The sequence below is a fragment of the Alligator mississippiensis genome, chromosome 1, assembly GCF_030867095.1.
Source record: "Alligator mississippiensis isolate rAllMis1 chromosome 1, rAllMis1, whole genome shotgun sequence".
Taxonomy (NCBI): Eukaryota; Metazoa; Chordata; order Crocodylia; family Alligatoridae; genus Alligator; species Alligator mississippiensis.
The window spans coordinates 344433679-344448747 of record NC_081824.1 but is presented as its reverse complement, the minus strand read 5'-3'; positions in this window follow the sequence as shown (position 1 = coordinate 344448747).

The window sequence follows — 15069 nt, the reverse complement described above, 5'->3', positions numbered from 1 at the left end:
ATAAACCCAGTTCCCTCAGCCTTGCCTCAGAAGTCATGTGCCACAGGCCCCGAACCATTTTTGTTGCTCTCCGGTGGACTTTCTCCAGCTTGTCCACATCCTTTCTATAGGGGAGGTGGCAGGCCCCAATCCTATACAAATTATGGATTTATATAGGATGGTTTGGGTAGGGATGACCCTGTTTCAGGCAGGGATTGGACTAGATGACCTCTGGAGGTTCCTTCTAGCCCTGCTTCTCTATGGTTGTATGATGAGGCCATACAACCCCATTGCCTAAAGGCGGGGTGGCCAACCTTGTGGCTTTGTGCAACAAGTGCCATATGGGCATCCAGTGTGTGTGGCAAGCAGCAGATGGGGGAAGGGGCAGGCAGTATGGTGGCAAATAGGGCACGAAGCAGAAAGCAGAGCAGCAAATTGGATAAGGGGATTGGAGTAGCACTCTAGGAGGGTGCAGGGCTCATTTGTGGCATGCTTGCCATTGAGGTTGGCTCCCACTGGCCTAAAGCAAGGTTCTCACCTACTACAGACATAAACAGTAACGCCTTATTTGCTTATGCAACTCTACACCCTCAATTAGAGCAAAACCTTTACAGAGAGTTCTTTTTTTTTGTAAAGTAGGTAATTCTTTTTATTTCCCACTTGCATTATTTTTGTCTAATACTCCAGAAAAGTAGCCAGTAAGTTATAAGGAAATGTATTACATCCTAGGAGAAGTTGTTTATTTTTAGGTTTGCTTCTGACTTGCAGTGTTCTTCTGTGCTGAGTATTGTTATCTCCTTGACCTGAGCAATAAACCAATTTGGGATCCTGTGGGCAGATTGTGTTAGGAGGAGAAACTGATGATGAAATCAGGTGTTCCTTTTTGAAGCAATTTGTTTCGTAAGGAATGTACAACTCCTTGTTCCCTGAAGCAAGAGGCAGTAGCTTTGCTTACAGTTCCAAGCTTTCAGCCAGCGCTCAGCCTAGATGCTGCCACACTCCTACCAGGCTGTATATATAGTGCTTCTTGCTGCCTGGGGAGAGATCCCAGACTAGTCTACATTACAGAGTTTTGCTGATGTAGTTATGTTGGTTAAGAGTGTGAAAAAACCACCCCTATCAACAGTATATCTATGCCAGTGAAATGCCTTTGTTGTTGCCGCAGAAAAATCCTGTCACCTGGGTAACACAAAGTGGTTTAACTATACAGGCAGAATAACAACTCCTTTTGCTGGTATAAACTGAGTCTCTACTAGAGAATGTGCCAATATAGCGATGGTGGAATTGCAATGGCTTTGCAGCGTAGATCAGTCTTTTCTGGCTTTTGCAGCCATATGAACTTTCACAAAAAAAGAGCTAGCAATACCGATCCACCCACATGTGGTTTTCATGTGTCTTTGCATTTTGGTGGTAACATGTGCCTGTGCTGTCCCCCACGTTTTGGATGAAGCCTACTTTTCTCAGTTACCAGGTTCTATGAAGGAACATGACTATTTCTAGCAACTGTTTTAAGAGCAGCTGCAATTATGCCCAACCCATGACATTATGGAGTTATGAAAGATTATTTAGCTTCAAATTATTCCAGGCTGCAGTTTCAAACAATGGATTTATTTTTTCACTTTTTAGTCAGTCACTTTTGCATCCTATCTTTATACCACAGCCCTTACTAATGTTGAAAGTCATGTACTTTTAACCAAATTAAATACAAACTTTAAAAGGATCCTCCTCCCTTCCTTTGTACATAACTCAGAATTTTTTCCCGGTTTGGAAATAGCGATTAAATGATCCTCTGGCAAACTAAAAAGCTTGAAAGAATAAAGCATCAGGTACATAGGGATACATTTGTGCCTCTGATGTTATTTTCCTTGTGTTGCACAATATAGTATAATATATAGTCCTCAGTCTTCGTTAAATCACAAAAATGGGTCTTCTCATGATCACATGCACCATGATTTGCTATTCCAGTTTTTTGAGTACAAATACCAAAGTTGCACCAGAACATGGATGCATGTTTTCAAAATCCACTGAAGAAAATACTTTGTGCAATATATATTCTTTTCCATGTGGTCTTGGGTATGACTGTAAACTGCATCTGACTAGAAGGCTTGGTGGGAACCGTGGTGGGGCTACTCATGGCAGGGTAACTCCTATAAAATAACACAATGTTGCAAGCTCCAGAGTAAGGTGAGTATAGGGTGCCTTGAAACCCCAGCCCCCACTGCCTTGTGAGTACTTCTTGGTTGGAGAAAAGCCAAGGGACATCATTCTGACAGAAACACACTCTGGCTGAGGTATTAGGCAGTCAGCAGCAGCTCTAATCTGTTGCTCTCTGGCCGAAGCTACAACCATTGAAGCACCGAGCATCTGGACTCGGTCTGGCTTTGGACTCTGTCTCAATGGGTGCCTATACACGTATGTTGAGGCTACTCCAATGCGCTGTAATTACAGTGCTTTGGAGCAGACTTAATTAATCAAGTCTGCTGGAGTATGGTAATTACCATGCTCCAGTATACTCTAGTGTCATGTGTATCAGCATCCCCGTGCTGAAAAATGGCAGTGGGGTGCTTTAACTAAACCTCATTCGCTGCCTTGCTCTCGGAGCTGCTCTAATAAAAGTGTCCCAGCTCTGCCTTCCAGAGCACATGTATAAATGCCCAATGGGCTAAAGGGAGGACGCTAGGTCTAAAGCAGCCTTCACTCCTCCATACTCTTGCCTAGGTGTACACACTGAAGGTCTTGGTGTGATGGTCTCATAGATCTATTCTGTGTACACCATGATCCAGGGGATCAATGGTTGCCAAGACTCTTTTCCAAAGAAGGTCAGTCTGTAAGACACAAGTAGTGATATATAAGATTAGATGATGAAATTAAATTGGACATTTTTCCTATAAAAAATGAATGAAAAAGAACTGGCTTAGGGTTAATTTTAATTCATAAGCCATATTATAAATGTAACACTGGATTAGACTGGCAAACTGCAGATCTGCCAAAAGTAGAGCAAAATTTTCCCAGAATTTATTTTAAAAAACAGTAATGATTCATAAACTAATTAAATCTTGCATGAAGCTAACTATAAATTGTTATCTATAAATTGTTATCAATTACTTACAGAAATAGTGTTATTATTTAACCTGATACCCTATATAAGAACTCCAAAAAATCATCAAACTCTTTAGTAAATAAAAAAATAATCTTATAATAAAATATTAGTAAATTACTTCTAAAACACTGTAACTGTGAACCAAAGTAGCAATCATTTTTTGCAGTCAGAGGTTGGTGCCAGTGCTACTCACATAATCTCAGCATATGAATTTAATTACTAAAGGGTATAAGTAATTTTTTTTTTAAAGAAAAAATATTGCATGTTCTATGTGATCATTTGAATATAAAACCTATATTTGGAAGAGAATTTGTGGGTCTGTATGTAATAAAGGGAAAAATCTCTGATTAATGTAGAGGAAACAAAAAAATGACTTACAGGTCATGGCTCATTGAGTGTGATGAATATAAATTAAAAGACATAAGATGCGCCGATGGAATTCCATTCCAAGTTGAATGGAATTTAAAGCTGTTCTCTTGATATTTTGAGCAAATGAAGGAACCTGCACAAGGATTTGCTTCATTAATACTGCAGTCGTAATGGTGCAAATGATGGGACCAACCATGGACCTTTTGCTTCTCTACACTGCACATAAGAAAGGGTAACCAACAAACAAAGATACCTTGCAAACAGGTATGCTCCCTTCACTCCAAGTGTGTGGCAGTATAAAGCTCATTTAGAAACTCCATGGGGCACCTCTACACAAGACACTTTGGCACCATAGCGACATGCTATGGTGCTATAGTGTCTGTTGACAAAAAGCACAACGCTGCTGCTATGGTGCCATAAAAACATGCTCCCCCATCATAGTGCATTGCCATGGCAACGTAGCAGCTAAAAATAGCCGTGCGCCACTGGCACGGAGCAGTATGAGCTACTACTGAACCATGGGCGACAGGTGGCGCCTTAGTGGGGGGGGCATGTACCCCCCCTCCCCCTCCCGAGACCAGTCAGCGACCAGGGGTTCCCCCTCATGGTCGATTGTGCTGGTTGGGAAATGGCTGTGGCATTCCCACTCCCCAGTCGGCTCTCGCAGGGGGGCACCAGCGCTCCTGCCTGCCCCCCCTGCCCGTCGCCTGAGCAGGGAGCATGGCCTGACAGGGGGTGCACCGGCGCTCTTAGCGGGTGCACCATGTGCACCCCCTATGTGTTGCCACTGTACTGCACCATAGTTTTCATAGATTTAATAGACATTAGGGACTGGAAGGGACCTCATGAAATCATCGAATCCAGCCCCTCTGCCAAAGGCAGAAAGTCTGCAGGAATCAGATGATCCCAGCAAAATAAACATCCAAATGCCTTTTGAATGAGTCCAGAGTAGGTGCTTGCACCACCTCTGTGGGGAGTCTGTTCCAGGCATTGGACACTCGGACTCTAAAGAAGTTTTTCCTTATATTGAGTCTGAATCAGCCTTCTAGAAGTTTGTGGCTGTTTCACCTAGTTATCCCTTGGGGAGCCCTGGTGAACAACTGGTCTCCCAGATCCTGGTGCACCTCCCTTATATACTTACAGGCAGCCACCAAGTTCCCCCTGAGCCTTCTCTTCACCTGGCTGAAGAGTCCCATGTCCCTCAGCCTCTCCTCATAAGGCTTGCTCTCTTGGCCTTTGATCATACGGGTGATCTTTTAGCACTTCCAAAAGAAAGTACTAAATGAAGGTGCAGTAACAAAGGCCCCGTATGGCCACATGTAGATGTGTCCTGTGTAATTTTTGCTTGTGTGGCTTGTACTTTGACAAAAGAATAGACTCCAGAGTGCTCTTAGAGGATAAGTGGAAGCTGAGGGAGCAGAAGTGTTAAAAAGGTAAACATTAGTGGGGGATGGGAGAAGAGAAGGAGAATGTGGGAGAACTGCAAATGAGCCAAAAAGGATGGAGAAATTCTTCAGCAACTGTAATTAGGATAGATTTCAGAAGTAATTGCAGTGTTCCAGCATCAGCAGATATTGTAGGCAATATCATTTCAGCAGTGTAACATTTACTCCTCAGCTGCATCTGTGGAGGAGAAGGCAGGGTGTTTAAGCACACAGGGCCTGGCTGGTTTCACCACCCTGATTTTACCCAGGTGTAACTCCACAGACTTGAAGAGATTTCTCCTGCTTACACAAGGGGAAGCATGATCAGAATCACGCTTAGAGTTTTCCAGTGAATGGAATAACATTACTCTTTAAGGCCAAGGACCAGGAGACAGCAATGTGCACTGTAACAAATGTGCACTGTCTGGCTACTGTTGAACTAAGCCGCACAGTATGTATTTAATGCTACAGCCTTGAAAACTTGCATTATTCATTTAAACACATAAGAAAATATATGCAATTTAAATAGCCATTCCAGTTATGGGCCGTCCATTATAAAGTATTTTTCTATTTTGATAAGTCTGTAGACTTTACTTCATTAGTAGGGGATGCTGTGTACTACAACATCAGAACATAAATGCCATACTGGGTCAGAAACAGGGCCATTTAGCCAGTACTCTCTCTCATAGTGGCAGAAAGTGCTAGTACTAGGATCTCTCCACATTTAAGCCTTGGTGAAGGGTAGAAAAACACACAACAGTAGTGTCAGCACAGCTCTTACAGACTGGAGATAGAAAACTCAGATCCTCGGCTGTAGATAACATAGATTTGGAGCATTAGTTGTCAGACAGAAACTCTACTTTGACTTCCCCGGGACATCCTCAAGCAGTTCCCTTCTATACAAACAGATTGTGTGGGCTTTTCTGTGAGCAAGAGATTTCACCTCAAATTCTTCTGCAGAGATTATACATTAGCAGTTCATGCAGCATCAGAAAATCAATTATCATTAGTACCACATGCAGCTGAAGGGCATGGAGCAATACAGAATTCATTTTGTACAATTAAAAAAAAAAAAATTCTAATAAAAGTAAAATATTTTCCAAAGGACTATTTATAGGCTTTGTGTAGGAAGTAAAGTTTCTGAAGCAAAGATTATGAAGTCCATCATTCACTGAGGTGAATGAGATGTGAGTTCTCCTCTTATTTACTGCTGTTGTTGGTCAGGTATGGCTATCTGACAGGATAGGTCATTTATATGTTGATACTTCTGTTTTGCCAATAAAAAGATGTCTTTAAAAATAAAAAGCTTCACATATTACAGAATGCAGGATGATGATGAGGTATTGTGAAACTTAACTTCTCAAATTCATATTACATTCCAGTTATATAGATTTAGTAATGATTTTTTTCACTTAGAATATTGTTTTATTCTAACTATTGTTCAAATTTCTGACCCAGAGAAAAATGTTTATTTTCACTCATCTTTAACTCTTTAATTTCCCAGTGGACTCCACTCAAAGTATCCAGAAAAAAAATTTGGGGGGCAACACCCAATCATGGAGAATTTCAGCCAGACAAAGGAAATGTGTCAACATAGTCTTAACATGTGAAAATAGGGTTATAATAAAAAAAAGTGTTTGGCAATTTTAACTGCAGTAGGCTCTACAAAGAACCTGTTGTTATACTTTAAAACTTGCTTTTGCCAGAGGACTGCAAAATGACAAAAACATCCTTCTTCCAAAAAAAAGTACTAACCAAAATAACAACAGCTGAAACCCACTGCCAAAAAGTTAGTCCTGTGGGAAGAAAATTATGGTAATTGAAAAAATTTCCTCCTTACTCTTAACAGACTTGCCAGATACTTGTAACATTTTTTAAATGTATTAAATCACATAGTCACTTAGCTTTTGCTTATCCATATAACTAGTACTTGATTCCACTACCCTAGTAGGTTTATTATGTAATATTGTGTACATAATTTTAATCTTCTGTTTTTCAAACTGGGGTATGTGTACCACAGTGGGGAGTATATGTTTAAACTTGGAGAGAGTGCACAAGTAGGTTGAATGGGGAAGGTGAGGTGAAAATGCAAGTGGAGGAAAAGAAAGAAAAAAAATGGAGAACTGTACAAAATCTCTTAGGCTGTTAGCGAGGTCACACTGTGTTTGCAGTGACACAACATATTTCTTTATTATCCATAGCACAAAATCAGATGGGAACACAGCAGCATGACAGGAAAGTCTGAGGGCCACTGTCCAAATCCATTCCAATACTATTGACTAACAACAAACTGATACCTCCATAGATAACTCGTGGTGATGTGAAGTTTTCTAATTCCTAGGCAGGCAACATGTATCAATAATTCTAACTGACCAAGACCAAATGAAACATTAAAGTATGGGCTCAGAGCTGAACTCACACCCCAATTCTGCTGTCATATACATATATAACTGCAATTTCATGTGATTTCTCTTGAAAACAATGGGTTAATACTCACCATTGGCATAACTAAGGTTAAGTCTGTTGCTGTAAATGGAGTTCCACCAAGGAAAAAAATAGTGCTGCTGTGCCAAAAGTCAGACTTTGGCCTTGCCTTTACAAGTATTGTAAACTACCCTAGGTGAGTAAGTAATAGCTTTAGTTTGATTTACGATAATTCCGATTTCAGCCCTTCCTGAAAAAATCAGCCATGACAGCCTGCTTTAAAAAGTTGATGCAAGGTTGGAAAATATATACTGAACTGTTAATGACTTCCAAGAATGGTAAACAGTTTTGATTTTATAACGCATACATGGAACTAAATACTTTTCAACCTTGGGTTGCAAATTTCCTACTCCTAGTGCCCTGTCATGGTTCAAATACTTGAAAGTTTTGATTGGCAATGCAGGCTTTTCTTTGGGATGAGTCTGTTTCCTCTCTTTGATTATTTATTTTTAGAAAGGCAGAAAATAAAGATCTTTTCTGTGGGATTGTCTGCCCTAGGCAGTTACCATTCAGAATGGAATTTGAATAGCAGTTTGCTGTTCAAACAAATAGTGCTGAGTGCACTGTGAAAATATAAGAACATGAGAGAGACATAGAAAGGTGGAATGGAGCCATGTTCTCCAGCCGTGGAATTAAGGAGGCTTTGGAAAAGACAGGAAAAGAAAGGTAGTGAAGAGAGTTTTAGCAGGGCGGGAAGCAAACATGAAAAATGCCCTGAGGGAATAGAAGAAGGAGTATATGTAATGGCACATGGAATGGGTAGGAGACAGAAGTCATGAAGGAGACATGCAGGAAACTAGAGGAGTCATGGAGGTTTGTATAACATCAGACAGAGATGCAGAATCATAACAAGACAACTGGTGCCAAGGCCTCAGCAACATATGGGGGCAGCACTGACTTCTGACTGCTGTTGCCACCAGCATGGTTGTATGGCTGCAGCAGCAGCTGTTATTTTTCCAAGTCAGTGCCCAGTGCTGTTGCCCCTGTTGGGGATCTGCACTGCCTCATGCAGCTGCAGGGTCCCTTCAGCTGTCCAGCCCTATGCACCAACCTGGGCACCAAGGGGTCCTGGCTCATGCAGGTTTGGGGACCTGCACTGCCTCGTGCAGCCTCAGGGCCCCTTCAGCCCTCCATCCCTGTGCACGAACTCGTGCGCTGAGGGCTCCTGCCTCATGCAGGGTTGAGGACCTGTGCTGCCTCGTGCAGCCACTGAGGTCTCATCTGCTCTCCAGACCCTCCATGCACCGATCTGTGCACCAATGCTGTGGCTCCCTCCATAGTGGAGCTAGGATGCAGCCCTTTGGCTGAGATGCCTTCTGGGTGCTTCTGGGGCAACTACTCTGCCCTGCTGGTCAGCTCTACCAGCTCTTCTGCAGCCATCATCATCGTCCCTCATGAGAGCCACCCTCGTGCTGGGCACATGGGCTTTTATCCCTTCTGGAGGCTCTGCCCCCTAGGTTGGAAACAAACCAGTGGGAAAGCCTGAGGGGTTAGTTCCCCCTCAGGTCCTCTTTTTCTCCTTGTCCTTAGGTTAGGGTGGGGCAAGTCTTCCTCCTGCCTTCTGACTGGTGGGGGAGGGAAATGCCCCACCAATCAGTCTGAGCCATCTGGCTTAAGCTGCCACTGGCCTACCTTGCCTGAATTCAAAGAAGAAGGGAAAAGAACTATGTCCAGTTTCAGAGAAAAAGGAGAAGTGGATGTTGGGTTCCCAAAGAAGTTATATAGGAAGAGATTCTACAAATCTTTAGATCCTCAGCTGTAAATAGGAAAAGAAGAAAATCCATCACTGAGAAAAAATATTCTCCATGCAGTGTTTCAGACATTGCTGCAAAACCACTGCTAGCCAGAGTTAAAGGTAGGAAAGATGAATTACATAAAACCTATTTCCCCATTTCTTTAGAGCAGACATCAAACAAAGAGCTGGCTAACTGTTCAAGAGTTAACCTGGCTTGTGACAAGGTAAATCTCCCTGGAAGGAGAGAACATTTGATTAATTACAGAAATGTTCAGGGCATGCAGCCCTGCTACTGAACAATTTTTTTTTTCTAAACATGGGCAGATACGAATTTCCAAAGAGAAAGTGACCATTTTTATTATCTAGAAAGTAAGCAAAATATTCTCATTAATGGTTAAGTTGCAGGCACTCACCCAGTAATGCATTGGTGAAGTTCCCATCTGCTAAGGTAAAATTTTCAGTCTTCTCTTCTTGGTATCACAGGGGACTGAGGTAGACTCTTAACAGACAATATTAAAATGTTACCTAATGAGCTACACATTATTCAAAATGTCAAATTCTTTTGAAGTATCTTTTTCCTTCAGGGGAGAAGAAAGGCACTGATTAGCTTGAAAGGGAGTCCCTGAGTGTACTTAATATAGCCACATGATAAACCTCATAAATTAAGAAACTCTAGAACTCAATCAAAATAGGTCCATGGTTTAACAGAAGAAGGCCAGGCCATTTTAATTTGCACAGAGGTGGGTGACTTCTATCTTGTATGCAGTGGCAGAATCTGTGGTGCAATCAAGATCTGAAAGTTATCAAACTGAGAGACACAAGTGGAGAGTAGTATGTATGACACATGTCTGAACATGGAGGCCAAGTACAGAAGTTACACTTATTGCATGGTAGGCATGCAGACAGTGCTACACAGCTGTAACCAAATGGATGGTCAGGGTACAAAAGAGTGCTGTAAAAATGGCAGATCCCACTCTAAGATAACCCTGGATGGATATGGTATCAGATTTCAGTGCTGTAGCTTAGAGGGAGCAGACAGAAGTGACAATTTTTGTCTGATCTGGCCACTGAAAGCAGTCATAGCTGTGACAAAACACAAGTGCATGGCTGCAGACCACTGCAAAAATGGCCAATCCAGTGACAGTCTGAACCCCCATTGCATGAGCTGCACTTCTGTCTTTGCCCAGAGGGCCATAACAAACATGTGTCCCAGATCCCATCATGAGTCACGTTACATCGCATTCTGCCAGCAACCTATGGAGCTTTGCTGCACCCAGCTCCCCACCCCACCATGGGGCAGTGGTCTAGCCTCAGTCAGAGCTTGTGTGGTCTGCCCAAGCAGCGGACCAGCCCCACCCTCGGGCTGTCACTGATAGGAGTCAGCGAAGCCCCTGTTTCCCACCCCACTCTCTTTGTTCTCTCCGGCCAGCTTTAAGCCACTGTCTGGTATTGCCCAATGTGTGGATTCCATCTACCCCTTGTGGGTATTTGTGAAGATTGCAGCTTCAAGTTAAGTGCTATGCTCATCATGGACACCACATTCACACAAGGGGCTGTCCAAGATATTCATCTTATACTGTGTTGTTTTGAAGCATCCATATCCAGATCTTGGTCTGTTCAGCTTGACCCATGCTTCTCTATCAAGGATGTGCTCAATGGGAGACTCATTTGGTGTTGCTGTAAAATGCTGTTGGAATAGGCTTCAGACTAGATTACTCTGAACAATCATTTTATTTCCATATACCCCATCCTTTACCCTAATTTAACACAACACACAAGGCTATAGTACCCATCCTGCCAGGCTCTCTGTGGGCCCAGAAACCTGGCAGCAGAGGAGCAGTTAGGGTCTGTCCTTTTATGTCACTTGGTCTAATGTCCAAGACTGCGGGGAATACATTTGTGTGTGTGCAAGTCATGCAGTCTGTTATGAGTCTCTGAGCACTGTTAAGTGCAGTGTCAAGCTTTTTAGTGAAACAACTTCTGGATCATGTAGGAGCACAGAGATCTGCTGGGGTGTATATCTTTGCAAGTGCAGTGGTTCTGAGCACCTTGGAATTGGCCATATCATGCTGGCTAAACATTTCAAGGGAGCTATTGGTGCAGAGACTTTACTGCTGACCTGAATATGATGTTTATAGGTGAGGGAACGGTCTAAAATGACTCCTTGGTAAGTTGGAGTATGCTCATGGGGAAGGATATAGTTGCCTACTCTGATATTCAGTGTGGTCTTGACTTGACAATTGTCCATGTGGAAGACTGACAATATTGATTTATTGACGGTCCTCACTGATCTGGTGCCTTTCAAACAACCCCCCCACCCCCAAACTGCCACACCACTGGAATAAAGCAGAGGCACCAGGCTCAGTCCCCTCTATTGTTGTTGAAGGCTTATCAGTCTGTGTTACTGATTGATTGGTTGAGTAGGGTCATAAATCTGGGTAATTGAGAACTGACCACTACATCCCTCAAGGTCACATTGCTTTCCTGACAGAGTTAAGTGTGTTTATTCAGACCCATCTGACACAAACCCTAACCCAAACAAACCCCAATATATACTGAAAGCTTTTTTTGAGCCCCACAGCCAAGATGTAACCAACAGGTAAATCCGGGCATGTTTGCTGGTGATCCACTGGGCGCTGTTTGGCAGAGCAGCTACAAATGAGCACCACAGCAAGTAAGGCACAGCAGAAAACGGGAATTCTCCCTAGCAACACTACCCCCGTTTCCTCCCTCCTTGTCCTCCTGGAGAAGTTTCATGCCTCTGAGCCCTGATGCTTGGGTTTTTCAGCCTTTCCAGCTCCCACAGCAGGGAGATAGAATCCAGGCGTCTGAGTTTTCACAGCTGGGAGGTGGAATGTGGGCGTTCAGCGTTATGGTCAGCACTGGGTTGTGAGGAGCTGCACAGCTTTCAGCCCCAAGTGGAGGAAAGTGTCCAGACAGGGGACTCACCAGACTTCCCTCAGGGTCTCCCTTGTCTGCAGACTCTGCCTTTGTGTGCAGGAGGCCCAGTTGTGGAGCCCAGGATGCTGGATCCAGGATGGTTGGCCAGACACATGCAGAGCCCCTTAGACATATGCATAGATGTCACTGGTGACATAAGAACCAAAGGGGACCCTTGATGTGGGGGGTTGGAATGCACAGGTTGGCGCTGTTTGCACCTACAGTGCTACAACACTCGAATATGCTGTCCAGGACCAGGAACACACTGCAAAGGTCCAAGAACAAGGTCTACAGATGGCCGTTTGCTCTCTGAGGGAGATTGCATATGCTGCTATGGAGCTGAGAGAGTTGCAGAACCAGGATAAGGAGTTTATGCTCAGGGGCAAAGCCCTTTTGGGATACAGCTTTGACACCCCTGAATGGTGTCACCACTGCATCCCACAGGGAGATGGTTGCCCTCCTGGACCTGAGTAGTGGGGCAGGCTGCTACCCACTCCCCCCAGCATGGAGAGCCCCACTCCAGGGACTTTCCCTGGGGGCTGGGGAAAGGGGGAGGAATTGATGGCAGCTGTGGGGGAATGCTCCACACTGTGTATTGATTGGGAGATTCTGGGGATGGGGCAGAACAGGAGATATGGAGCATGGAAGCTGCTAAGCCATTGTCTGAGGAGCTAGGAAGGCATCTGCTGGGTGGTGCTGTCACCTAACTTGGAGGTCTTCAAGAGAAGGCTTGACAATCACCTGACTGGGGTCATTTGACCTTGGTCCTCTTTGCTGCCAGGGGCAGGGGGTTGGACACGATGATCCATTGGGTCCCTTCCTACTCTATAGTCTATGAATCTATGAATCTAGTGGGGCCCACTCCAAGGAGCAGCAGTGCAAGAGGGGAGGGGAACCAGGCTGCCTGAGACCTGATGCCAAGGCCGATATTGACTCACCCTGCCTTCCAGGGCCATTAAGCTACCCCCAGCCACTGGCAGTCACTGGCATAAACATCGTGTGCTCTCAGAGGCTGGGGGGACATAGTGAGTTCCTGCAGGCAGCAGCAGTGCTGCTTGGCAGTGGGAGCACGGCAGCAGCGAGCAGTGAGCTCCCATAGGTGGCTGCAGCTGGTGGTGGTGGTGGTGGGGGGGTGATGCGCTGACTGCAGACACCACCATCAGTGTCAGCTGTGGCCAGTGGCGATTGGGGATCACCTGCAGACACCGCCTGTAATGTTGGCAGCAAGTGGAGGTGGGGTGGCGAGCAGCGACCTCCCGTAGGCGCCACCAGCAACGTCAGTGGTGCTTTTTGCAGGGGGTGCACTGCCAATTTCAGGGGATGCATGTACACCCATGTGCACCCCCTACGCATTGCCAATGGGCATGGGGCTCCAAAGAAAATGGGGGGGAAGGGAGCTCCACCTGCCCACCAGGCCTAGCCACTGTGGGCCTGGGTCCCACTGTAGGGGAGTAGCGCAGCCTCTGTTGGGAATGGCAGAGCCTTGGGCTCTGGTCCAAGATCAAGAGCAGGCGACATTCCACAGATTTCATTTATTATGCACGTGAAAATTTTGTCAACTGCAACATTTAATTAAATCGAAAGGGGGCAGTTTTGCATGAAGCAGTCCTTCTGCTGCTCCAAGGCTTTGTGTTTGTTAAGTTCAGCCCCCATGGATGCTCACTCACTCCACGGCATAACCATCCAGTGCAGGCAGGGTTTTTCACCACTCAATGTTAACTGAGAAGAGGGTTTCAAATTTTGGAGTGGGCAACGTTGCACAGTTTTTGTTTAATAAACACACTGACAATTTGGCAACTTCGACATTAGATTAAAATGAGGCACGTCTCTTCCTTGCACCACATTCCTTTGCATCCCAGTGTGTGCCCCTGGCAGGGGTTGGGAGAAGGGAAGGGGGATGGTGCCCAGGCAGCCTGGATTGTGTGCAGTGGTGCCCACTATGAAAAGCCAGAGGAGCTTGTGGCAGGAGACCCATGGCCCAGTGCCAGGGCAAGAGCACGCCAAGCCCTCAGTCTCTACTTCTCTGGGGAGGACTCCCAGTGCAGGCGGGTGAGGCAGTCAGCCAGGGCTTCATGGATCTGGACAGCTTGTTGTGGTGCGGGGCTGGGGCCACACACATGGGCAGGGGGCTCACCCTCTCCCCCATCCCTCTTCCATGTGTGTTTGCAGTGCCAGGCCCAGGCCATAGTTGAAATGCTCCTTTTGCCAGTCCAGCTGCCCCCCCATAGGGCCTCATGAATCAGGGCAGCAGGGAATAGGCTGGGCCCCTGATGGGAACTGGGAGGGGCAATGACATTGCTGCTGATGAAATTGGGGACCTTGGGAGTGTAGTGCCTGCTCTCCATTGCCCTGAGGAATGGGGGGTTGTGCAAGATGAGGGTATCATTCTCATTCTCCATGTGCAAGTCAGTGGCCCAGTCATGTCCTGGACACCTGGGTTCTGTGTGTGTGTGTGTCTGCTTGTGTGAGTGTCCAGGATGCCTGGGACCCATGTGTGTGCGGGTGGCGGGGCACATACACTCACATACTCACACACACAGAACCCAGGTGTCTGGGGTATGTGTGCATGCACGCGCATGCGCACACATACATACACAGTGGGTGCAGGGCATGCTGAGTGGGTATGTGGTGGCTTGTGGCTATGAGGATGCATACTGAGTGGGTATGCAGGTAGCTTGTGGCCATGAGGCTGTATGCCATGATGAGCTGCTGGTGCAATAGGTCCAAGTGGGCAGCTTTCATAGTTTCATAGTTTTATAGTTGGTAGGGTTGGAAGGGACCAGAGGAGATCATCTAGTCCGACCCCCTGCCGTGGCAGGAAAGAATACTGGGGTCAAACAACCCCGGCCAGATGTTCGTCCAGCCTCCTTTTAAAGACCCGCAGGGTAGGAACCAGCACCACTTCTTTTGGAAGTTGGTTCCAGGTCCTAGCCGCCCTGACAGTGAAATAGCGCTTCCTAATGTCTAGCCTGAAACTACCCTAGCTAGCTTGTGTCCACTGTTTCTTGTAACTCCCGGGATTGGTCAGGGGAACAGGG